We start from the raw sequence: 26774 nt of genomic DNA, 5'->3' as shown, positions 1-26774 counted from the left end.
AGAAGGAGATGTGATAAGTTACAGGAGTTGGTCACAATGGGTCCCTGATCTGGTCTGCATGGCCTCCCCTGAGTCGCTCCAAGTCTCTGTTTTCCAAATCCACAAACTGGAGAGAACACGGCCTCCCACTCGGGCAGGAGGGAGGCTGCTTGGTCTAACACCTGGCGGCCATTCTACACAGCATCCTAGTTCATAAAGACTAAGTGTGTATTAAACTATAAATATGTCAGAGAGGAGCATAGCCATGCCACCAGAGGACACTCCCAAGGGTCCTTATGACCTTCGCCATGAAATGAAAACTATCACAAGGAGGAAAAGGGGATCTGGAGAGAAGGGATAGCAGAGGTCTCAGAAGAAAGAAGGCAGGAAGGAAGGAAAGAAGGCAGGAAGGGTCAGAGAGCGAGAGAACCGACGGACGCAGGGCCAGCCTGCCAGCCTGCTGCTTCCCCTGTCTGTGACAGCAGGACACCCAGGACCCGCTCCTCATCTGCAGAGTCAGACATGGTATAGGAACAGTGATTTGCTGTAATGTAAATATTTTGACGTATTTCTTTTCCTGAACTTTTAACCTTGATGGTCAACAGGGCACATACAGTAAATGAATTGTTTTTCTGAGAACTGACTTTTGAGGAAATAGGAAAAAAAAAAAGAAAGATTTTTATTAGCTAATTATCAGTCTAGCATGTGATTGAAAACCTTCTTATTGTGCTTCTTAAGCCTGCTTCAGGAGATTTTGGGCCACTAAAAGAGAGCCTTAGTTTAATGTATGGAAATCAAAACCATGACTATGTGTTTGAGCCCAGATTCAGAGAGCAAACCTGCAGACAGAAGGGAAGTCTCCTGCCAGGTCCCTGAGACAGCAAACCATACAAGACTCCAGGTCCCAGTTTGCTGCCTGTAGAGACTCTATTCCTTCCTGGTTCCTGTCCTACCCTGACCACTTTGTTTCATGCTTATCCATTAGAGCAGGTTTTACGATAGAAGAAGGAATGTTAAGGTCCACTCTTAATGTCCAAGGGGCTGCCTTCCTTCTCCCGGCAGAAGGCCGACTGGGCCAACCTTCTTCAGAGACCCTGTCTGTGCCAATCCATTGCATAAAATTATTCTGTGAACCCGGCTGCAGTGGTGCCCACCTGTAACCCCAAGGGCTCGAGAGGCTGAGGCAGGAGGATTGCAAGTTCAAAGCCAGCCTCAGCAACTTAGCAAGGTGCTAGGTAACTCAGTGAGGCCCTAAGCAACTTAGTGAGACTCTGTTTCTAAATAAAATATTGAAAAGGGCTGAGGATGTGGCTGAGTGGTTAAACACCCCTAGGTTCAATCTCTCGTACCAAAAAAAAAAAAAAGGTTATTTTGTGACAATGACAGGAACCACACCAACTTGAGTCCCACTACTGACGGTTCCATTGAGAGTCTCCCTTCACCTCTGTCCTGTAATTTCTCTGTTACCTGAAGATCTGCTGCCTTGGTGTTAGATCTCTCATGTGCTTTGAAATACCTACAGGGATGAAGACACCTCGGATCCCATGTCCTGTGAAGCCCCACTGTAACAGAGCAATGCGGAGCCGGAAGGGCCCACGAGGCCAACAGCGACCTGGCCTCAGGACAAGTCTTCACCGGGTCGCCCAGGGCTTCTGCGTCTAGCAGAACCAGTCCTTTAAAGCTAAGCCAAGGACACTGGGATAAGTATCCCAGGTCTTCCAAGATGCGTGGCAATGCCAACGAAGCTTCCAGGCAAGATTTTCCTTGCAGTCTTAGAACGGGGAGGAAGGTCGCAGGAAAAATGAAATGACCCACAGGACCTTTGTTAAAGGACGGGATTGGGATAGACCACAGAATGAGTTAAGACGGGCAGCTCCTAGGAAGTCAGTCCCCAGCTCTCCCAGTCTCCATCCTTCTCTCCTCCACTTCCTTTCAGAGTAAATTAGAGAATCGGCTAAAATCCAAGTCAAGTGTGTGGTATATTTATCTGATTGACCTCCTTCTCCTCATCATATCTTATCTTCACTTGTAAATTATTAGCATCCTCCTCCTGGTCTCCAGGCACGTTATTCGCACGATTTTTTAAAATGTTAGTCAGTCTCTCTCTCTCTCTCTCTCTCTCTCTCTCTCTCTCTCTCTCTCACACACACACACACACACACACACACACCCCTACACATACATACACCCCTGCCCTGCAGAAACCATAGCTACTGTGAACAGTTCATCCTCTGTCATTCACTGGGAGCTTTGTTCTAGGAAGCCACTTCTGGTGCTACTGGTGACCACGTCCACACCACGCAAGGAGCCACTCTCCCCTGCAATATAACAAGACATCAGGTAAATCCTAAAGAATGAAATTGTGGGAAGCTGAGGCAGGAGAATGGCAAGTTTATGGCCAGCCTCTACAACTTAGAGAGGTCCTAAGCAATGTAGGGAGACCCTATGTCAAAAAATAAAAAGGGGCTGGGATGTGGCTCAATAGGTAATCAATGGTTTAGTGTGCGCGAGTTCAATCCCTGATACAGGGAAAAAAAAAAAAAGAACTGGGTATAGATCAATGATAAAGCATCTCTGGATTCATTCCCCGGTACAAAAAAAAGAAACTTCATTTATTTTTCTACCTGTGTCCCTTCTAGTTGATAAACATTCTCGGTAGTGTTCCAACTGGTAAGTCCGGGCATCTATAAGGCTCTGTGAATCAAGTATTTTTGAGATCTATTAGGAAAAGGTAGGTTTGTTTCACCCGGAGGCTCATCATGTTACTGCAAACAACCTGAGTGGTTGGTATGATCATCTCCGATTGATCACCAATACCCCAGGCCCAAGGTGAAGTTCTGCAGCCAGAAACTAGATCAATCGGAATGCAAGCCCCCTCCCCACTGCCTCCAGGACCCCTGGGCCAAGGTGAGAAGGTGGGCCCAGCCCAGTACTTCCAGGTCCCCACGCTCTGTGCCTGCCTGTCACACGTACCCCAGCAGCGTGAGAGCTCCTTACTCTGCATCTTGAAGGAACCCTCTTCCAGAAAGACCTTCCCCTCTGGGCGGCAAGACCCAGTGACAGGCTGGTGGCCCTCCCTCCACTGCGTGAGACCTGAAGGAAATGTTACCTGGACTGGTGGAGGCAGACGTGTCTCTCCTATTTTCTGCCGGGTTTTTTTGTTGTTGTTGTTTTTTACTTAAAGGAGGTGAGGAACCCTGGAAAATGGGGAATCCCACTTTTCTGAAGTCATCAGCCATCAATTCTCAGAACTGTAACCACAAATCACCCGAAAGCAAAACCCTGGAGAGGAGGCATGGAGGTGGGCTGGGAATTCTGTGTGTCCCCTGAGCAAGTGCCCCTGACTCATGCCACGCTGTTGGAGAGCGCTGCCATGACCCACTGTGTCCTGGACATAGTCTGAGCTGTGTGCTTCTCTCCTTCCACAGATGGCAGAATCGGGGAGACCAAATGCAGCACGAAGAATTGTTTCAAAAACGCTTGCACCCTCTCACAAAAATGGGGAACTCGATCCCTGTGGGTCAGCTCTGTGTTTTGAAAAAAGGAAAGTAGGGGTCATTCTTTGCCCTGAAAGTTCCCACTCATTGTTGAGTAAACATCATAAATCCATCTCAGAGACAGGCTGCTGGACTCAAATTACCTCCTGCTACAACTGTAGCTTCAAGTTCTAATGCTCAACATGAATAACATTGTCCCCCTCACAGGTCTGATTAATGAGACATTTTGCCAACTTCGGGGTGGAAGATCGGCTCCCAGCCCCTCCCTCTCCCCCCTGTGACTGGGTAACCATTTCAGCACATTCCCCCCCATTAAGTCCTACAGGGCAGCCGAGTGCCACAAAAACTAAAGGATATGGGACAGACACCAGGGTCTCTCTGGGCAGCCCTTACCAGCTGACAGAGGGCAGGTTTACTCGGGTCTGCCCCAAGAAATTCAGAACATTCCATGCACACTGTGCCATTTGCCTGTGGCCATGTGGAGCCTGCAGGTCACTCCTATAGGACCATCTGCTTCCCCCGGCAGTTGCGTGTGCCCTACTTGCCTGCAAAGTGACCAAGGCCACATTTGAAAGTGTGGCAGAAAGTCACATTCAAGAGGTGACCCAAATAAGCATTTCACACCCAACCAGAGAACAGTGGGGATTTTGTCTGATCTAGAAAGTGTCTGCTTCCACATAATTCCTGGAAGGAGCACTGATCACATGGGAGGCGCCCCACTGGGAGCCGTGGGGGTGAGGGGCGGGGACCCCAGGGCTTGCTGAGTCTGCCCTACAGACATGCTCTCATTTGCCATCCTCCTGAGCAGTCAAGGACATCATCTCTGGGTTTCCCATATGATCGAGCCGTGGCTTATGGGCTGGTGGCACAGCCAGGATCTGCGCTCTGGTCTCAAGTGTGAAAGTCGCACTCACCCTCTCGCCCTGTGCCTTCCTTCTCCACACCTGCATGTGCGCACACACCCCCTACTCCCTCGTGGGCATCAGTTACATCAGCGTGGCCACATCCCCAGCATGACCTGGATCTGTCCAGATTTGACGGATTGAGAAGCTACGTTTTCCATGCAATTGAGGCTTTATATAATTATTATTTCAGGTGAGTTTGATTTGCTTTTACACCAGGGTTCAGTAAGCATCTTTCTCAAGGCCACATGGTGCGTATGCAGACTTTGCAGCCCCTACGGTCTCTGTGACCGTCACTCAGCTCTGCCACTGCAGCACAGAGCTGGCCACAGGCAAGACGTGCAGGAAGGAGAGTGGCTGTGTTCCAGTAAAACTTTATTTAAAAAACTGAGCGGCAGCCGGGTTTGGCCTCAGACCATAGTTTGGGACCCCAGGGCTTTCAACCCATCAAGTATCATAGTCTGGTGTTTCAGACACTGGGTCTGTCCCGGCAGTGGCTGGGGCTAGCACCCTTGCCATCAGGGTGTGGGAGTTGCCACTGCTTAGGAAGCACTGGACGAGGAATGAGGCGGCTCTCAGCAGGGGAGGCCGGTCCATCGGAGCTGCTGGTGGGGAGTCCTTTGTGTGTGGGGACATCTGCCCAGGAGCCTTCCTTGGGAAGCCCTTGATCACACCATCGTCTTCCTTTTCTCTGCCCTCTCCACCTGTTCCCACTCAAAGGGACCCACCTGAGTTGTTTTGACCCACACAGTGTCCTATTCACCCTCCGAGCCACACTGTGGCCTCATTGGGTCATCTGCGTGGCCGTTTGGAAGGTGTGGGTAGGGCAGGGCTGCAGGGGGCTCAGTGTGTCTCCTTCCTCTTCAACCCTGCCACTGCCACTGCGCTCTGGAAGGTGCTTCTGGCCCCTTAGACCCTCCCAAACCTCACAAGGCCGCGGCTCCCGGCTTGAGAGACTGTTGGGAAGACCTGGCTCAGGAGAACATGGGCCACACTTCAGGAGGCTGAGCCAGGTGCAGCAGGCTGGGCCAGGGATGTGCTGCCACGGCCGTGAGCCGTGACCACAGGATGTCCACGCCTGGAAGGTCAGCAGCCCCAGGGCCCCAAGTCCTCGGTGAGAAGGCAGGCTTGGCGACGCAGGGTCTCTGCTTTAGTGGAGACCGATCATTGCAGCGGCTTTGCCTGAGACCTGCCTCTTGCAGACTTTAGTTCTTTGCGGTAGAGAAATGCTGATCCCGCCTGCATCAGCCTCGGAACTTTGGGAAGAAGGCTGAGGTGTCGTCTGGGCAAGGTGCCAGGGCAGCTGGGATCTTCTGGGCTCTTCTGGGGGGAAAGGCACCAGGCAAAAGTGTGGGATTGACCACAGGACATGCTTCTCTAAGTGCAGGCCTCAGTGCCCCTCAGCCTGCCCTCCTGGGGAGCAGTGAGCAGGGGTGAGCTGAAGCCATGGGCGCAGTCTGCAAGGACCCAGAGCAGACAGCCCTGGGCAGCTGGCAGAGCTGGGCAGCCATCTGGGTGCCCATGAGCCTTATTGATAAGGAGTCTGTTTTTTCTTCCTGTAGCTGACAGCTGCTCTCCAAAGACAGAGAGAGTCGGGGAAACCAGGGTCAGGATCTCGGACCAGGCCTGCTCCGTTCCACCAATATGGCGAGGGTCAGAAAACAAGGCCAGGCTTGCTGTGTGCATGTGAGTATGTGTGTATATGTGTATGTGTGAGCATGTGTGTGTATGTGTATATGTGGTGTGTGTATATGTGTATGTATGTGTGTGTATGTGTGTGGTGTGTGCACTTGAGTGTGCACGTGTATGTGTGTGTATGTGTATATATGTGTATATGTGTGTGTGTGTGTATATGAATGTATGGTGTATGCACGTGAGTGTGCATGTGTATGTACGTGTGTATGTGTGCATATGTATGTGTATGTGTGTGTTTGTGTGTGTATATGTGTGTGAGTATGTGTATATGTGTGTGTGCATGTGAGTGTGTGTGCATGTGAGTGTGTGTATGTGTGTGCGAGTGTGTATGTGTGCACGTGTGAGTGTGTGCATGTGAATGTGTGTATGTGTGTGTGAGTGTGTGTATGTACATGTGTGCGTGTGTGTGCATATGTGTGTGCATGTGTGTGTGTGTATGTGGCTCCCAGGAGTGATGACCAGGAGAACCCCCCTAAAGGGAATGAAAACCACAGGAAGGAGTGAGAAACGAGCAGCCCCCCGGAATCCCTGGCAGCACTGTTTGCCCCGAGGCTGCTTCTGGTCAGCAAGGCTTGTCCATGCGCCAGGATGTGCCAGCTGCCCGTTCCCTGTCACTGAGTTCCCCTACTTCTTGTTCTGGTCTCCGAAGGAGCCACTGTGGAAGCACTAGCAGGGTCCTGTGGGAGACCCCCAGACCTCCAGTCCCCACCCCAGGGTGGAGGACCCTCTTGCGACCCCTCCTGTGTCCAGGCTGGCGTCAGCTCCTGCAGCCCAGCTCTGGAAAGCCCTGTGTTGGGTCCCCATCCAGAGAACAGGTCTTTCAGAGGCAGCTCTTGGGTCTGGCTGGCCCCTTCTTTTCGGGAAATCGGGCCACAGGGCGGCCCCTGCCCACCAGCCAGGCCTGGGCATTTTCTGCCTGGAGGGCTGGGTGCCCGTTTCCTTCTGAAAGTCAAGAAACTCCCAAGCCTCAGTTTCCCCAGCTCCAAAGTGAGGATGGCCCGTGGCAGTGCCGTGGGCAGTGCCCAGAGGAGGCTCCCTGCTGAAGGGACAGGAGCCTGTCCGATTGTCAGGGAAGCCTGCTGTGCCTGTCCATCCAGATCAGAGGGAAGCTCGGCAAGCCACTTAAAAGGGACCTTGACTCATTTTGTGGTGACGGAATGTGCAGTTCAGGAAGTGCTTCGCAAAAACGAACTGGGCTCCACACCCCTTGTCCCTGCCCGCCACTCAGGAGGCACCGTGCTGTGGCCACGTTGCCCTGCTTGCCGCCCGGCACCGCTGCTCTGCATCAGTGGCATGGGTGGCTCTCCCAGCGCGCTCCGCCCACTGAAGGCTGGTGAGGGCCGGACTGGATGGGCCACCGACCTCTGCGCTCGTACCCTGCCCCACCCTCAGGCCAGGAACTCAGCTTCTCTGAGCCTCTGTCTCCTCGTCCTTTAAGGACGGGGAAACTGAGGCTCTGCATTGGGGCAATGCCAGAGCCCATCAGAGGCCGCTCTGGGCTGGGGTCTGGCCAACGAGGTCACGGGCACTCCACCGTCTTCCTGCCTGGAACCCGGCACCTAGCAGGTCTCGGTGGATTCTCATGCAAGTGACAGGACGTCCAGTTTCCACTCACCAGGCACCTGAACTTGAGCGGACAGGAAGGAGGAGGGAGAGGCATCATCAAACCTCTACCATTGAGCTGGTGGGCTGCAGAGGGGAAGTCGGGGCAGAGACCCTCGGGGCTACCTGTGAAGAAGGCGGGCACCAGGGGGACCAGAGACGGAGGTTGTCCTTGTCGTTAGCAGGATCCTTCCCTCCAGCTTCTGCAGGTCTCAGGTCTCTGTCCTTGACCCGTGGGGGTCCTCGAGGAGGGGAGAGGCGGGGGAGGAAGGGTGGACACAAGGGTGAACAGCCCACCTGGTGACATTGCCCAGAGTCCTGAGAAGAGACCCTCCCCTCTCCCTGCCCCAGAGGCCTCAGGGACAGGGGCTCCGTGGGCTGAGCAGTCCCACTGCTGGGAAACAGGGTGGCCTTAGTTCCTCATTTAAGGCGCACCCTAGTTCCCAAGGCAGTCGGGAGCCCAGGTTGCCCAACGTGGCAAGGGAGCCCCTGGACCTGAGCGTTGTGTGCAGAGTCTCACCGGCCTGGCCTCAAGAGGCTGACCAGGGACACACTCTCCATGTCCAGGAGCCTGCAGAGGAGGAGGAAGCTGCGACTCTGACGGCAAGGAACATGTGTTCCCATTTGTCATTGTCAAGCTCTGATGTCTTTTGGGACTCAGTCTGAAGGACAGTTTTGACTGTTGCAACCAAAAAAAGCAAAGGAATCCAATGACGATGACAGACCCCTTTTCTGGGGACTTTCCCGTTGTCAGTGGAACCCGCGTTGTCCTCAGGGGCTGTTAGGGACGGCACCTCAGCTCAGCCAGAGGGGACCCTGGAGAGCAGCCCCCCCACCCCGATGTGCTCAGGCCAGAGCTGAGGGGGACAGAGCGAGCCGTGGGGACATCCCCTCCCTACCTCCTCATGCATGTTCTAAAGGAGACCTGCAACCCTACCCCGACCCAGTCCCTGTCCCCCAGGTGCTGTGGCTGGGGGACAGGACAGCAGCTGCCCAAGAGCAGCACCCTCTGTAGACCTTTTGAGCCACTGAAGAGTGGCTCCTGCTCTGATCTGGAAGTTTCTAGCACGTCTTGCTGAGGCAGTGGACAGCCAGTCACGGGCCGCAGACCGACAGCTTCTACTCTCTGCCCTGGTGAGCCAGGCCGGTCCCCCGGCTGCGCTCCAGCTGCAGGGCCTCTGCATCTGGAGCCTACTGACAGGCCGTTCACAGGCCAGCCAGCTCCAGGATGGCCAGCGCCCCCCTGTCCGCAGAGGGAGCACCGCTGAGCCAGCCCTTTTGGGCTAATGAAGGGTGACTGCTGGTGCCGGGGGAACCCCGCCTGGCCATTTTCTTCTTGAGGATTTGGGGGCTGCTCAGGGATGGAGGGTTTGGAGGCTGGTTCCTGGACGAGGTTTCAGTTCCTGGGATGTGACTCCACGGCCGAAGGAGCCCCCACGTTTCTTCCTGCTTTCCTCCTGCGAAGGGCCCTCATCTTCCTGGCTGTGGCTCCACCCTCGGAAGCTCCCGGAAGGAACGCATTCTCCACAGCTCAGGAGGCCAGAGCCTGGAGCCAGTAGGACTGGGCAGAAGTCACCGTGGCCCTGGGGCTCTAGGGGAGAGCTGGTTTCTTTGCTCCTTCCGGTTTCTCGAGGCTGCCAGAAACCCTTGGCTTGGGGCTCCTTCCACTGTCCTAAAGCATGTCACTCCAGGATCTGCCCGGGTGTCACATGGCCTTCCCTCTGTGAGAGTCTAGGTCCCTCTCATAAGGACCCCAGCGATTTCAAGATCACATCTAGGGCCCTCCCAGATAATGCACACAAGCTTCTTACCTCGAGATCTTTCAATTAATGCCATCTGCAAACTCCCCTTGACTCTGTAAGTGGCACCCTCAGTGCTGGGCTCTGTGCATGTCTTGGGGGCCATTATCAATCTCCTACAGAGAGTCACACTGAAGACTCCCAGGCAGCCTCCTTAGTAGTACATTTGGTTTGGTTTGGTACCAGGAATTGAGCTCAGGGGCACTTAACCACTGAGCCGCGCCCAGCCCTATTTTATATCTTATTTAGAGACAGGGTCTCACTGAGTTGCCTAATGCCTCACTATGTTGCTGAGGCTACCTTTGAACTGGAGATCCTCCTGCCTCAGCTTCCTGAGCTGCTGGGATTTCAGGCATGTGCTACCACATCCGGCTTCCCGAGTGGTACTTTAAGGAGCCTAGTAAGAAAGGGGCCACCAGACCTGGTCAGGAGGGCTGAGTGTCTTTAGAGTCTCCCTCCAACACATCTGTGTCCCTGCAGCCTCTGGTTTGCTTTGGGGTGGTGTCCTCTCAGTCACAGGATACCCTGGGTCGGCGACTGGACCTCAATGCCAGCCCACACAGCAGTCAGAGGGACAGTTTATCCTCTCTTCTCCTGGCACGGCCAGGGGTGGACATGCCACGAGCTCTGTCCCCGGGATGCTGTTCTCTGAGACTTGAGAGCTTCTGCTATTCAGCTCAGCAAGGACCTCTGACCACATTCCTCCTGCTTCCTAGTATCTGCCCCTGCCAAAATGCCCATTCCCAAGCCGGAAGAACCATGTCCTCATGGTTCAGGGAACCGGCAACCCTCTTAGCACACAGGCCCCGTGATGGATTCGCCGGCCCACAGGCTCTGTGGACCTCAAGTCCCGAGACAGGACTGTCTGCTCTGTGGGGTGTGCCTGGGAGGTCCTGGGGCGATGGCGGATGGAGTGGCTCCGTGGATTTCTGCCCTGGTTATCTGTCTCGCTCAACAGCTCTTCTCTTCAGTAAGGTATCAGTGTTACTGCCAGAGCCCTGTGTCGATGACATTCCCATGGACACAGCAGCTTGGAGGACTCACAGGATAGAGAAAGGGGCATGAGGTTGTGACCCAGCAGCAGGCCACGGCCTCAGTGCACACCGGAGGGTCTTGATTTTGGGGACCTAGACAATGACCACATGCTTGTTGAATGAACAAACCAACGAGGGCCAGCTGGGCCGAGCGTCCTTGCTGGGGACTGCCGTGGCCAGGCACGTCTGCTGTCCCTCAGAGCAGAGCCTCTGGTATCTGCAGAGCACCAAGTACCTCCCAGGCGCATCTGCTTTGCGTTGCTGCGTTTTCTCCCACGGGGACCCCGGGGACTGGAAGCGCCAGGAAGACGGATGCCCCCCCATTCGTCTTTCTCTGGAGGTAGGAGATCTCTGCACTGTGAAGGGACCCAGGTGGTGTCATGCTGATGCACGCTGTTTGGGTTTTTGTGTCCTGGGTGCTGGGGGTTGACCCGGGGCTTGTATATGTTGAGCGCGTCCCGTGGCCTGAGCTGCAGCCCCCCACGTCCAGGCATTCTGGAATTATGCAGCTCTGCTGAGGATGACGACAGCAACCAGAAAGACATTCTAGCATCAGAACCCACAGCTTAGTGGATTTACAGGTAACACCGCACTGAAACTTTCTAAACCCTGAGTCCCTGGGGAAGTAGTCTGGTGACACTGGGTATTGGCACCAAGAACAGCCAAAGCAGAGAGTGGAATCCAGCAAGGCAGGGGTGGGTGGCTCAGTGGGTGGGGTTGAGAGGAACAATAACACCATCCAGGGTGGGGGCAGGCTGCTATTGCCCATTGCATCAGAACTCTTAAACTGAAGCTCAAAGGGAGGAGGCAGCCAGGGAGGCTGGGCCTCTGACCTCTACTCTGGGCCTGGGGCCAACCATGCTGGTTGAAGGGACTGAGAAATACCCTGGGATGTGGGACTTCCAGAGCTAAAACCAGATCAACCCCAGAGAACTGGGTGGCTGTCACTCAAGTTCCTGTCTATTTCTTTTTTTTTTTTTTTTAATTTTTAACTTGTTTTGATTAGTTATACACGACAGTAGAAGGCACTTATGCACTTTGATATATCATACCTAGATGGGATGTAATTTCTCATTTTTCTGAGCATTCATACTGCAGACTCTGTAGTCATGCAGTCACGTGTATACATACAGTACTAATGTCTGTTTCATTCTCCTGTCCTTCCTATCCCCTCCCTCTCCCCTCCCCTCCCATCACTTCCCTCTACCTAATCTAAGGTAACGCTATTCTTCCCTAATGCCCCCCACCTTATTGTGAATTAGCATCTGCATATTAGAAAAAATATTCAACCTTTGGTTTTGTGGGATTGGCTTATTTCACTTAGCATGATATTCTCCAATTCCAACAATTTATTGGCAAATGCCGTAATTTCACTCTTCTTTAAATCGGAGTAATATTCCATTGAGTATATATACCATGTTTTCTTTATCCATTCATCTATTGAGGGACATTAGGTTGGTTCCATAGTCTAGCTAATGTGAATTGAGCTGCTATAAACATTGATGTGGCTGCGTTGCTATAGGATGCTGATTTTAAGTCCTTTGATATAAACCAAGGAATGGGATAGCTGGGTCATATGGTGGTTCCATTCCCAGTTTTCTGAGGAGTATCCATACTGCTTTCCATAGTGGTTGCACCAATTTGCAGTCCCACCAGCAATGTATGAGTGAACCTTTTCCCCACATCCTCACCAACATTTATTATTCCCTGTATTCTTGATGATTGCCATTCTGACAGGAGATGAAATCTTAGAGTAGTTTTGATTTCCATTTCTCTAATTGCTAGAGATGTTGAACACTTTTTCATATATTTGTGGATCAATTGTATTTCTTCTTCTGAGAAGAGTCTGTTCAGTTCCTTAGCCCATTTATTGATTGGGTTATTTGTTTTCTTGGTGTTAAGTTATTTGAGTTCTTTATATATCCTAAGATTAATGCTTTATCAGAGGTGCATGTGGTAAAGATTTTCTCCCAACCTGTAGGCTCTCTCCTCACATTACTGATTGTTTCCTTTGCCGAGAAGAAGCTTTTTAATTTGAATCAATCCCATTTATTGATTCTTGACTTTACTTTTTCCTCTTTGGGACTCTTGTTAAGAAGTCAGATCCTAGGCCGACATGGTAAAGATTTGGGCCTAATTTTCTTCTATTAGGTACAGTGTCTCTGTTCTAGTGCCTAAGTCTTTGATCCACTTTGAGTTGTTTTTGTGCAGGGTGAGAGATAGGGGTTTAATTTCATTTTGCTACATATGAATTTTTAGTTTTGCCAGCACCACTTGTTGAGGAGGATATCTTTTCTCCAGTGAATGTTTTTGGCACCTTTGTCTAGTATGACAACTAAATTTATATGGGTTTGTTTGTGTCCACTATTCCGTACCATTGCTCTACCAGTCTACTTTGGTGCCAATACCATGTCATTTTTGTTACTATAGCTCTGTAGTATAGTTTAAGGTCTGGTATTGTGATGCCTCCTGCTTCACTTTTCTTACTAAGGATTGCTTTAGCTATTCTGGGTCTCTTTTTTTTTCCAAATACATTTCATGATTGCTTTTTTTACTTCTGTGAAAAATGTCATTGGGATTTTAAGAGGAATTGCATTAAATCTGTATAAGGTTTTTGGTAGTATGGCCATTTTGACAATATTAATTCTGCCTATCTAGGAGCATGGGAGATATTTCCATCTTCTGAGGTTTTCTTCTTTCTTTCTTTAGTGTTCTGTAGTTTTCATTGTAGAGGTCTTTTACTTCTTTTGTTAGATTGACTCCCAGGTTTGTTTGTTTGTTTGTTTTGAGGCTATTGAGAACAAAGTAGTTTTCCTAATTTCTCTTTCAGTGGATTCTTCACTGATGTATAGGAATGCATTTGATTTATAGGTGTTGGTTTTTATATCCTGCTACTTTGCTGAATTCATTTATTAGTTCTAGAAGTTTTCTGGTGGGATGTTTTTTTGGATCTTCTAGGTATAGAATCATGTCATCAGCAAATAGTGATAGTTTGAGTTCTTCTTTACCCCAAATTTATATCCCTTTAATCTCTTTCCTTTGTCTAATTGCTGTGGCTAGAGTTTCAAGGATGATGTTGAATAGAAGTGGTGAAAGAGGACATCCTTGACTTGTTCCAGTTTTTAGTGGGAATGCTTTCAATTTTCTCCATTTAGAATGATGCTGGCCTTGGGTTGAGCATACATAGCTTTTATAATGCTGAGCTATGTTCCTACTATCCCTAGTTTTTCTAGTGTTTTGAACATGAAGGGGTGCTGAATTTTGTCAAATACTTTTTCTGCATCTATTGAGATGATCGTATGATTCTTATCTTTAAGTCTATTGATGTGATGAATTACATTTATTGATTTCTGTATGTTAAACCAACCCTGAATCCCTGGGATGAACCCCACTTGATCATGGTGCACTATCTTTTTATACATTTTTGTATGCTATTTGCCAGAATTTTATTGAGAATTTTTGCACCTATGTTCATCAGGGATATTAGTCTGAAGTTTTCTTTCATTGATGTGTCTTTGTCTGGTTTTGGCATCAGGGTGATATTAGTCTCATAGAATGAGTTTGGAAGGGTTTCCTCCTTTTTTATTTCATGGAATACTTTAAGGAGTATTGGTGTTGATTCTTCTTTGAGAGTCTTATAGAACTCGGCTGAGAATCCATCTGGTCCTGGGCTTTTCTTAGTTGGTAGGCTTTTGATGGCATTTTCTATTTCATTACTTGGAATTGATCTGTTTAAATCATGTATGACCTCCTCATTCAGTTTAAGAACTTTGTTTTTGTCTTTGATATTTTCTTTTTTATTAGAGTATAAATTTTCAAAATAGTTTCTAGTTATCTTCTGTTTCTAGAATTCTCTATGAAAGAACTTCACCCTCTTTAATCTTGCACTTGGTACCCCTGGGATGCCCCCCCTTCACTGGTTGTTCTTACAGGGGCAGGAGAGGGTAGAGGGATGGGCTGCCCTATGGTTCCCCCTTGGAGTGGAAGGAAGGGTTCCCCCAAGGTCTTGGACTGGGGAGTGGAAGGTGCATGCTTAAAAACCTTCAGGATTTCATGAGACTAAGAAGATCTTATTTTAACAGTAAATTACACTATTTGGCAATGTGCAGACATCATGCTTTTTAGAGCAGGTCTTGAGTTGATATGGGAATTATTCTTTGTCTAGAGGTGACATGGCCCTGGGGTTCATTGGAATTAGACAAGGAGAGGAGTTCACTTCCTGGTGCGACGAAGAGGGTCGTAGCACTTTTACTTCCGGGGACACCTTGGTGCCAAGGAGTCCCAAAGCTCTCTTAGTGGAGTCCTCAAGGCCTCAGGCCTCTTGGGTCCCCCTTCTCTGACCTCTAGCAGGCCTCTCCCCTCAAGGCCCACCTCTAGCATTTACATCCTCTAAAACCCCGGGAGCAGCTCAATGCCATGTCGAAATTGCAAAAAATCACAGCTTCCATTTGGAAAGCACCCATGGAAGCTCATCCTCATCGAAGCCTCCTTCCTACTAGTGACCACACACTTCATTCTGCTGGCCACAGGTTTCTCCCTCTGGCCTGGTCTGGCCATGGGCGTGACCCTAAGGCCAGCTATGATGTGTGTCCCCAGATTGGCTGAGAAGCACTTCATTGCATAGTTATACCATAACTTGGTTAGTCACCTGTGGGTGGCTTGGATATGAAGTGTCCCCCAAAGCTCCTGTGCTAAGGGGAGGTGATTAGACTGTGGGGCTGGAACCAAATCAGTCCATCCTAGTTGACTGACCAGGCTGGTGGTGACGGTGGTGGGTGGGCATGGCTAGAGGAGGTGGGTCCCTGGGGGCTCCCTGGAAGGGTGTGGCTTCCCTGTGGCCCCCTTCCCGGCACCTCTCTGCTTGCTGACCCAGCCGAGAGCTGCTCTTCTGCCACACCTTTCAGTTTTTCTCCATGTAGAACGATGTTGGCCTTGGGCTCGGCATAGATACCTTCCACTGAGTTGAGACTGGTTTCTATTATTCTTAATTTTTCGAGTTTTTTGAACTGAAGGATATATTTTTAAAATACAAAGTTTCAACAAATATCAGTCCATGATAGGGGGCCCATATCACTGATCTCATGTATGTGGTGTGTCATTTTGTGGGGAGTGCTGCTTGAGGTTTTTGGTTTTCTCTTTTTCTTTTCAAGAGTTTGGGTATGACCTGCCTCCATGCTTGTGTGTGTTTGTGTGTGTGTGTGAGAGAGAGAGAGAGAGAGAGAGAGAGAGAGAGAGAATTCACCTTCCTTGAAGTTTATTGAGATCCTTGGGTTTATAAGTTAATGCTTTCTATCAAACAAGTCATTTTCAACCATATTTTTTTAAGAGAGAGAGAGAGAAAATTTTTTTAATATTTATTTTTTAGTTTTTGGTGAACACAACATCTTTATTTTATTTGTATGTGGTGCTGAGGATCTAACCCAGCGCCCCGCGCATGACAGGCGAGCGCATTACTGCTTGAGCCACATCCCCAGCCCCAACAACCATATTTTTAAAAATATGTTTCCGTCCATGTTTTTTTCCTCTTCTGAAATTCTAATCACACATTCATTAAACTGTTTGATATTGTAGAAAATGTCACTAAGATTTTCATTTAAAAAAACCTTTTCCCTTGGGGCTGAGGATGTGGCTCGAGGGGTAGCATGCTCGCCTGGCATGCGTGCGGCCAGGGTTCGATCCTCAGCACCACATACAAACAAAGATGTTGTGTCCGCCGAAAACTAAAAAAATAAATATTAAGAAAGGAAAAACAAAAAAACAAAAAAACCTTTCCCCCTCTCTATTCTTAGGATTGGAGAACTTCTATTGACCTATCTTCTGGCTCATCGACCCTGCATTTTGTGACCTCCAATATGCTGAACCTATCTGCTGAATTTGTCATTTCTGGGTCTTGTCAGTTCTAGAATTTCCATTTGGTTCTTTAAAAAATTTGTGTGTGTGTGTGTGTGTGTGTGTTTCTATTCTTTCCTGCAATTCTTCACCGGCTCCCTCACATGGCAATGTTTCCCTTAAGTCCTTAAACACACTGACATTTGCCATTCCTTTTTAGTTCCCCGAAGTTTTATTGGTGCCCTGTAGTTGAACATAGCGGGGGACTCTTGTTAGGTTTAATCCACGCACAAAAACGGAGCAACACGATTTGGCCGATATCGACCCCCCGGGATTTCTCCCCTCCTCCCCTCCCTCCCCGATCCCTGTCTTCTCCTGATCCCCTTTGGATTTTCATGAGACACCCTCCCCCCATTTTCCTCTCTCTCTTCCACACATTAGAAAGAACACATAGCGCTGGGCCCTCTGAGTTTGGCTTAACATAATCACTTAACCTAATCAAGTTCCATCCATTTTCCTGCAAATGACCTAATTCCGTTTTCTTTACGGCTGAATGAAGCTCCAGTGTGTATAGACTCCACAGTTTCTTCATCCATTCACCCACCAGTGGACACCTAGGCTGGCCCCACCGTGGGGCTTGTGAACTGCGGCCATCACAGGGTGTGCATGGGTCGCTGTACTGTCTGGCTCTAATTATTCAGGATGAATGCCAAGGGGTGGCCCAGCTGGGCCCTGCGGTGGTTCTGTGGCTGGTCTTTTGAGGAACCTCCATGCCCATTTCCACAGTGGTTGGACTGTTGGAATTGCTATCTAGAGGTCTCCATCTGACGTGTGGCGGGCCTGGGGCAGGCCTTGGCTTTGTGTCTACTGAGTGGTTTTCTGTCTTTGATCTCAAAGCCCCTTGTCTCATTCCCCTGCATGTCCGTGGCTTTTTATGGCATGCTGTTTTTCATGGATGACAGTTTTAGAGATTCTGGATTCTTCCGCTGACCACACCGGGCGGTTGATGACGGAACATCACCTCGAAGCTGGAGAAACTTGTTGCATTCTGTTTTGGGGTAGGGTTGTTCAAGATTTTTCCCTTGGTCTGAGGGAAAGTCTTTAATCCTGGGAACCCAGTCTTTGTCCCTAGGTATGACACCCCCCCTAGGTTTCAGTGATAGTCCCAAAGCCTCTCTTGGAAACACTGGCAGGATTCAAACTGCAAATTCTGTCTCCCGATCCGTGGACAGGAGCTGAAATCTCTGCCTAGCTTTCAAAACTCTGAACCTGCACCTCTCAATTTCCAGTCACTCTGGTGGCCCTGGGCTCTGTCCTCTGACTCTTAGCATAAGATGGCAGCTCTGTGTTGGGCAGACTGGACGGAGCCCTTAGAGAGGACAGTGGGGACAGATCGCACCCCGTGCAGTTCCCTCTTTCAAAGGTCGAATTTCAGTTTCTGTCTGCTTCTGGTTGCTCCCAAAACTTTCAAATAATCATGTTTTTTTTTCTTTTTTTTTTTTTACATTTTATTCAGAACTTATAAATCTTTTCTGCAGTAGGAGCTGGAACTTCTATAGCTCTTTTAAGGTTTTTAAAATGTATTGCAAAACTGACCTCCACAAATAACAGCAGATGACATTCCACTCCACTGGCGGTACATGGACGTCCTGGTCTCCTTTCCTCTGGGTAGCCGGACTCTCTCAGGTTAAATACTGTACAACACCGGAACCTTAGGAAGCCGGACCCAGTCCTTCCCAGCTCAAGGGCCCTGGATTCTGAGAGGGTTTGTGAAGGAAGTCCAGGGCGGGGGGCAGTTTCTGGAAGTCAGTGGAAGGGGGTCCAGTTAGGAAAGCTTTACCTGCCCTACCTTGGACTAGATCTGTGTCTCACTCTTCATGGAGATTTTGGTTTTCTCCTGCTCGTCAGGAGCACTATGTGATAGTTGGCTACATTTTTGGTCAACCCGAATTTAAAAAGCAGAATGCAGCATTGTCGATAAGTGCAGCGTGGCTCATAGGACACAGGGACCTCAAAAAGAAGGTCTATCAGAGGAGCCGCGTGGCCCTGGGCGGCTTGAGCAGACACTTCTGGCTGGTGAGTCTGGGCCTCATGGATGAACCCACCTCTGACCACCGAGATGGGACAGCTTCAGCTGTTCTGTTCTGAGACCCGGAGAGAGGAAGAGTGGCCTGAGGTCACCCAGGCTGGCTCCCGCTGGGCGCAGATGGAAGAGCAGGCTCAGGCTTTGTTGTGAGCTCGCTGCTGTCGTGGCTGTGAAGGGGCAGCTCCAGAGGGGGACAGAGGATGCGTTTGGAGAAGAGCACGCGAGAGAGGCACCCGGGGCTCCCTGGACGACAGCCGGACCCTTGACCTGCCTGGGGCTCCGTTTCCTTGGCTCACCAGGCAGGATGGAGCTGCGTGGCACCCAGGCGACTGGCTGTTCATGGGGCATGATCCGCACTCTCTGGACGGTCCTGTCCTTGTCCAAGGCAGCAATGTGACTGCACCTATCCGCTCCTCCCACTGGGTTTCCCTGGGCTGGCGGCTCCCTGGCCTGCGGTGACGTCGGAAGAGAGGGGCGGATGCAGCACAGCTCCTCCTGGAGACGCTGGGCTCATCTTGCTGTGCATGAGTTTGGAGGTGTGAGGTTGTGTGTGTGTTTGTGTGTGAGGTTGTGTGTGTGAGGCTGTATGTGTGTGAGGTTATATGTGTGAGATGTGTGTGTGGTTGTGTGTGAGGTTGTGTGTGTGAGGTGTGTGCGAGGTTGCGTGTGTGAGGTTGTGTGTGTGAGGTTGTGTGTGTGAGGCTGTGTGTGGTGAGGTTGTGTGCATGAGGTTGTGTATGTGAGGTTGTGTGTGTGAGGCTGTGTGTGTGTGAAGTTGTGTGTGTGAGGCTGTATGTGTGTGAGGTTGTGTATGTGAGGTTGTGTGTGTGAGGCTGTATGTGTGTGAAGTTGTGTGTGTGAGGCTGTGTGTGTGAGGTTGTGTGTGTGAGGTTGTGTGGGTGAGGTGTGTGTGTGAGGCTGCGTGTGTGAGTGGCCATTTAATTTCTAACTGACTTAGTGGGTCTTGGGAGCCTGGGACACTCCCATAGTGTCTGAAGCTCGTCCCCAGGAACACAGGACTCAAAATTGTTGGGACCCACCCTGAGGTCTGGGGTTGAGGTGCCAGGTGGTGGGGGGGACGGGGGGTGGGGGGACGGCACAGCTTTGAAGACGGGGTGGTTGGCTGGCTGCTGAGCAGTGGCCCTGGGGGGCCTCTGTCCACCTTCATTCAGGCACAGCCACGGGCTCGGCCACTTGGCTCAAGGGGTTCAGGCCACTGGGGGGCCAGGGAAGTACCACCAAGTGTGATACCAACAAGACGCAGGGCCAGGTCCCTTTCCCAGCTGCTGTGTGCCCCTCCTGCTGGACACCAGCTCCACGGGGCTGGCCTGGCCCTGACTTACCCACCCTATGGCCACCGTGGCTGTGAGCCTGGTTCGTTTCCAGCTGTAAATATCATTAAAACATGGAAAGCTGCAGGACCCTCCTGGAGGAGGCCCAGGGGAACCCTCTCCTTCCCACTGTCCACAGGCGACCAAGGCCAGGAGTGGGAAGACCAGGACCACTCAGTAACCGCTGTGGAGGCCACAGGCAGCCGCTCACGCCGTCCCGGGGTCACACCAGAGGGGCCGCCAGGACCCCATGCCTCTATATTTTCTTTCTCCATGGAAAACTACACAGATTTGCAGGGATCTGAAGGAGCCTCACCAGGTTTGTAGGGTGGAAATTCAGGGGAAACGGGTCAATTCTGAGATGTGCTCACTGACTCCTGTGGAGTTTCCCGGGTCCAAGCACAGGGACTGGCGCTTGGCTTCTCTGGGTCACCGGAGCCTGCAGCTTGGCGGGCGACGAGGGCGGCCCTCGCAGGAGACTGGCCATGGGGGACCCAGGGAGGGAGTTCCATGTGAACTTCTTCACACCGTGCCTCTATTAATTTTCAAAAAAAGTGATTAAGAATTGTGATGAGGAAAAATGCTTACAGACCCTTGGTAAGCTGAACCCCTCGAATAAACACATCTTCCTTGTGACCCCAAACCCTGACCTAGGCAAAGGGACTGCCACTGTGTTTGGGGCTCTGGCAAGAAAACTGTGGGTGCAGGGCTGGGTGCAGGGGCAGATCTAGGCTTCTCTGTCACCCCAATAATAAAGAGCTCAGGATCTCTTTCGGAAGTTGAAACGCGCAATGAACTAAAAGAAGGAAAATATTTATGAAGCGACGATGGTTCACCTTCCCCAGTGCTCTCCACGCTTGGAACTGCTGAGGAATTTCATGTGTAACAGCCAGCGGAGTCCTAATCACAGGCCATGAGATAGTCACCCACATTTAGTTAACAGAGGAGGAAACGGGGCCCAGAGAGCTTGAGGAACTCGTCCAAGGTCACACAGCTGTAGACGTTGCAGTTGGGCCACAGTAGACAGCCTGGCCTCAGAGCCTTCTCACTTCCACGTGTCTGCAGCAGGCGCCCACAGCATTTGGACTCTCAAGTTCTTTTATTTGAAGAATTCAAAGAAAAGCAGAGCAAACACAACCTGTATCCATACATGCAAGTGCACCGGCCAAGGTCCCGGGCGTCCCACGGTCCCATGTCACCATACAGAGTCCTTCAATTGCCACAGTGCCAACGAGGACAAGCAGAGACAGAAACCCAAGCTCTGTCAGGTCAGGAGACAGGAAAATAATGAAGGGAGCACAGAGGACACCGTCCCCCACGTCCCCTATGTCTGCTACCCTGATCTTTCCCCAAAGGTCACCGAATGACAGCCCCAGCCAGTCTGAGGGCTAGAAGCTTCCTGAGTCCTCGACAGCTGGTCCCTGCCGGGGCTGAATCCCACTGTCCCTCTGGCCGAGCGGTTCCCAGTGTTTGTGGACACTCACCCTGGCTGCAGCGCCCACTCGCGGGTCCTGGGTGTTCCCTGCTCAGGGGTGGCTGGGCCGAGGGAGGACAGGCAGGCCAGCTCTGCTCCTGGATCAGGAGGCAGCAGCCACCCTCCGGAGGCCTCCGCACCTGGGCCCACTCTTCTCCCTGCTGGCTTGGATCTAGACATGTCCCCTGGAAATTCACGTGTCAGGTAACAAAAGATCGGATCGTGAGAGCCATAACCTCATCCAGGTGTTAATCCCTCTGATGGGTCATTCAACCAAGTGGGTTAATCCATTTGATGGACTAATACTTGAGTGGGCTTCCAGGTGGTCACCGTAAGCAGGTGGAGCAGGGCAGGAGGAAGCGGGTCACCAGAGATGTGGCCTTGGCCTACATCTGTGCCCAGCCTCTTGCTCCCTGTCCCTGTTGCCAGGAACAGAACAGGGGTCTCTGCCATGATGCTCTGCCTCACCCGAAGCCCAGGGGAATGCAGGCGGCCAGCCACCTAGTAAGGTCTCTGAAACTGTGAAATCCAAGTTAATTATTCTTCCTCTAAGTTTTCTTGTCAGGTATTTTGGTCACAGTGACAAAAAGCTGACTAACACAACTTGGAAATAGGAGAGAAAACCTCACGTGTCCCTGGACCTTGTGGACATGGTCCTCCCAGGGACAGGCGATCAAACCTTACTGCGTCTGTTTGGTGGTAAAACCGGCCACATCCCCAGGGACTGAACCCCAGTTTCTCCTTGGAGCCGCCTGGGACTCAGGGGCAGCCCCTTCCTTCAGCTCCACCCCGGGGACCCTCAGAGTGTTTCTTTCTACTCTGCTGGGGACGCTGGTCCCCGCCCACCTGCCCGATGGCCCATATCCAGCCTCTGCACTCTCTGTTCACAGTCGGTTCTTTTCCAAAGACTGGGAAGTGAGAGGTCAGGAAGGTGGTGGCCGTAGGAGGAGGCAGCCCAGGATGGCCGCTCTCAACTGCTTTTCTGCTTGTCTGAATTTCCAAAATTCACACAATGAGCATCGACCGAGTGTGCACTCTCTCCATGGTGCAGTGGACAGTGGGCTGTGGCCTTGACCTTGGAGACCCAGCTTCCCAGAGGCCAGCTGCCTCTCGGCCCTCTCTGTGGCTGCCGGGGTGACGACCACTCACGCCACTGCAGAGGCTGCGACCTCGGTGGGCCTGAGTGGGCAGACCTTTCCTGCCTTGGGGACTTGATGTCCCTCTGCATCTGACATGTAGAGCTGCAGCATTTCTTGGGGACCCAGGGGCCCTCTCCAGCTGGTGCCCACACACACTGTCTTAGGCCACCCTGATGCCCCTATATGGCACAGGGACCCTGAGTGCCTGTCCCCACCTTCAGGGCACCCGGGCCGTCTCTACTGGCCGCACGTCTGTGTGGGGTGTGTTTGGTAGCTCATCAACCTCCCCGTCCGCCCGGGGCCTCTGGGCCTTTAATCCCAGCCTCCGCAGGAGCTGTGCCATCTCTTTTTAATTATCCCTCCTTTTTCTAAGATGGAAGTTTCCTATTGAAGTTTGATGACCATATAGAGAAGTGGACAGAGTCCAACAAAAATGAAATCTTTCTGGAATACTCATTCCCCTCCCGGAGCTGCGCGGGGAACGCTCCTCTGTGGCTGTGGGGAGGGCAGCCGGGCTTGGCTGTGGCCCAGCGGGCTGAGTGACGGGCGGCAGAGCTGGTGATCACGGCCACTGTGGGGGTGGGGGGACAGGAGGTGTGCAAGACGAGGCGTAAATCTTCCTGGGTGCCCCCCAACCTTGGTGTCAGCTGTTCCCAATGGGCTCCGTGACTCACACCCCCCCTGCAGGGCCCCTGGATCCCGGCACGTCCCCGGGGCCAGCTGCAGAGAGCCGATCTGAATGGCTCCGGATCCACAGACGGAGCTCCAGGCCGGTCAGGGACAGGGTCACTTCTGCAGGTGTAGGAAGTCCTCAGTGGGGGTGGGGGTGGGGTGGGGGGCTGTCATTCATTTATAAGCAGATCGGGGGGCACCTGCCCTGGGTGCGGCCCCAGATCGGGGCACCAGGGATTTCTTGGGGTCTGAGCCCATTTTCTATGGGCTAACAACACAAGAGCACATATTATGGAAATTATCAAGAGGAATTTATTTTAGCTTGTGGTTCAAGGTCGAGGGGCCACATCTGGTGGTGGCCTTCTTCTGGCAGAGGCCCAAGCGGGTGTAGAGCATCCCACGGAGGGAGCTGGGCGGGTGTGTGTGTGTGCGCGTGCATGCACACACACGTGCGCTGGCCCTTGTTCTTGTGAAGCTGCAGTGTACAGTCACGGAGGCTCCACCCCATCACCAATCCTCGTGACCTCTCAAGGCCGCCTCTAAGGAGCAACGTCAGATTCTTTTCCCTTTCTTAATACCACCAGGGGAGTCAAACTCCACAGGAGCTCAGAGGGGACAGATCATATTCAATCCATAGCACTCTGTCACTGTCCCTCGGCTCACGGAGCTGATGTTGCTCAAGGAACAGAAAAAGTCAAGGGATGAGACGATTCTGGGCATGGCGAGGGCCCAGGGTAGGTGGGAGGAATGACTCTGAGGGAGACAATGGTGACACGCCACAGCAGAGCTGCAGGGACAAGGACTGAGGAGCCAGCTTGTCAGGTCAGGTGAGAAGCTCACCAGGCAGAGGGATCAGCATATGCAAAGGCCCTGGGGCTGGGGGCATGAGTTTATCTAACTGAGAAACAGAAAGATGGGTGTGGTTGGGGTCACGGGAGCCAAGGGCAGAATAGAGAGACCTAAGCAGACAGGGTCTGGAGTCTTGCTCATTAACAGCTCCTATTTCAAATGTCTAGAGCCACATTTTGGTTGCTGGGCAGAGATGGACTGCAGAATTGTATCAGAACCAAGATGCCCAGTTTTGGGAGCCATGAGGAAGGCCGTACAATGGTCCTGCTCTCCAGAGCTTGGGGGACAGGCCTCCACCTCAGTTTTGAGGACAACCAAGAAGTGGTAGTTAAGTTCAATCTCCTACAGAGAATAAACTCTGGGTAGCAGACGGGTGCTTGGGTCCTACATACCAATTTCGTCAAGGAACCGGGTCTCCTATGTAAGTGCACCCACTGGCGGCTCAGTCGGAAGGAGTTGAGTACCCTGAAGAAAGAGGAAGTGAACAGAGGCAATTGCATGGTGGTGGTCTTTCTCACATTTATTAGGCTCTAAAACTGTCCTGGAAAATACCATTACAGTATTGGAGCCAGAGATGTTGATTAAATAGCCCAAAGTCACACAGCTACCAAGAGGCAAAGCTGGAGTTTGAACTCAGTCTGCCTAATTCTAGTGCACTAGCATCTGCCACTCATGACCATGGCGTTAAACAGCATCTATGTGCTAAGCTAGTCAGTGGGACCCTCTAACAAAAGCTGTCAAGGTTCCTTTACAAGACCGGAGGCCACGGCTGGGTGAGCCTTGGGTTGAACCTTGAGCTGTCAGAATTCTTTCCAGGCCCTCCCAGGCACTGACTCATAGACCCAAGCTATACCTGAGTCTGCCAAATTGCAAGGCGTGCTTCACACTGTAGTTAAACAAACACAGGAGGAGGGTGCTCTAGACGCTGTGCATAATGATGCACACCTGTCACCCCAGCTACTTGGGAGGCTGAGGCGTGAGGATGGCAAGTTTGAGGCTAGCCTGGGAAAGCTGGCAAGACCTAAAGGGAGGGGGCAGGGGATGCCAGTCAGTGGTAAAGCACCCTTGGATTTAATCCCCAGTCCTGAAAAAAAACGGCTCTAAAGTTTTAAAAAGCTGCACAATGTAATAGGAATTCAAATCAACAAGGAATAAGAAAAATGTGTTCTTGCGTTTGACCTTCACTTTTCCTTCTCCGACACCCATCACCGCTCTATGCAGATTCAGGTTTGCAGCTTGTATGGTTCTCTTTCTGCTCAGAGGGCTTTGGGAGTTCCTGCAGGGCAGGGCTGCCGGCAATGCGTTCCCTCCCTTAGTTTCGCCAAGAAAAATCTTCATTTGTCCTTCACGTTTTTAAAAGTTAAACTTTCATTTTGAGACAGTGGTGAATTCACAGGCAGCTGTAAGAAATAAATCAGAAAATCGCATGTGCCTTTTCCCTGTCCCTCCCCAAGGTGACATCTTGCAGAGCAACAGTGTAATACCACACGCTGAGGAGTGACGGTAATAGGCACTAGTGCCCGCGGTGTGCGTGTGCCTGTGGTGTGTGTGTGTGCATGTGCGTGTGTGTGTGTGTGTGTGTGTGTGCATGCATTTGTCTGCGGGCTGTTCTCTTGGGTCTTGAGATTCCTGCATTCTAAGCCACGGTTGCTGGGGCTCTCCTCCCACCCGGGGGGGTTGTTGCCTTTACAGCCATTTCCTCCCATCCTCTCCTGTCTTTAACCCTCATAAAGCAATCTGCTCTCCATTGTTACCATGTTGTCATTTCAGGGACGTTACACCCCTGTAAACTCAGGGAGCACCCATTACACAGGGTTAGCTAATGGGTTGGAGGGCGAGGGGACGGGGACGGAGCCTCTATTCCTGACATCCTGGATTAGACCTGGGGATCTGGGCCCCACCAGGAGTAACAAGCGGGGACTAGGATTTGGGGACTAAGGTCTTTCATGCAAAGTCACAGGACTCGAATCACCCCAAACACTGTGTCTCTGGGAAGAGACCCCCTGAGTTCCAGCTTGCAGATGGATTTGCAAGGGTTTGGGTTTTGTGTAAACCGTTCATAGCATCCGAGTGATGTTCGTTTATTGTAAAAAACAAACATACAAACAAAGCAGGATGAAAAAGAAATCTATTACTTATAAATTTATTATAAAAAAGAAATTATTACCTATAAATTTTTACTATGTGCCTATTTCTTATAAAAAATGTTGTCATACTGCACGTTCTGTTTTGAATCTTCTAGGCTTTTATTGGGTAATCCTATAAGGCAGAGCCTTCCGAGGTTCTAGAAGCTGAGACGGCCCTGGCTAACAACCAGCCAAGAGACAACCACAGAGAACCAAATTCTAAACACTTGAACAAACTTGTGAGCAGGTTCTTCCCTGGAACCTCCAAACTAGAGCTGAGAACTTGGGCCTTGTGAGACCCCGGGCAGAACCCCCTGGAGTCCACCTGGATTTATGCGTTGTACAACTGGGAGGTGATAGATGAGTGGGTGTTTTGTTAACATTTGGGGTTTTAGCTGGTAAGTTTGTAGCAAACAGAATAAAACTACACCCATTTTCCACACCAAAGAACTTTGTGACATAGTCTGCTTTAGTGGCTGCAGAATACCCCATTCCCTGGCTCTCTCCTACTTTGTCCAATGTCCCTCCACGAAGGACGCTAAATCTGCACTGGACTTAACACCCTCGTTTGCAGAAGGGACCCCCAGGACAGCCCTCGCACGGCTCACTCTCATTCATGGGGCAAATTGCTCTCAGAATCGTCCCCTCCACTCATGGCCCATGGCCAGGGCACACCAGACTCCTCATCCCCAGTGCATGTTGGGTCTTGCTGCCACCACGCCCAGGTGCAGCCACTCAGTCCACCATCCCTGTCTGACCT

General features: G+C 51.3%; 1 long non-coding RNA gene across 2 annotated transcripts; it reads left to right on the top strand.

Annotated features, from left to right (window-relative positions):
* Nucleotides 1-1239: 1239 nt before the first annotated feature.
* LOC125618828 lies at nucleotides 1240-26435 on the top strand. Of its 2 annotated transcripts, XR_007350216.1 has the most exons (4): nucleotides 1240-4571; nucleotides 5941-6064; nucleotides 19894-20073; nucleotides 26131-26435. It is a non-coding gene; the product is annotated as an uncharacterized LOC125618828 (long non-coding RNA). The 2 variants fall into 2 exon arrangements; XR_007350215.1 differs by having other exon boundaries at nucleotides 1240-6064.
* The last annotated feature ends 339 nt before the right edge of the window (nucleotides 26436-26774 follow it).

This window comes from Marmota marmota, unplaced genomic scaffold, assembly GCF_001458135.2.
Source record: "Marmota marmota marmota unplaced genomic scaffold, marMar, whole genome shotgun sequence".
NCBI classification, from domain to species: Eukaryota; Metazoa; Chordata; class Mammalia; order Rodentia; family Sciuridae; genus Marmota; species Marmota marmota.
The sequence above is the reverse complement of the archived record's forward strand: the minus strand, read 5'-3'. Positions and strand labels throughout refer to the sequence as shown.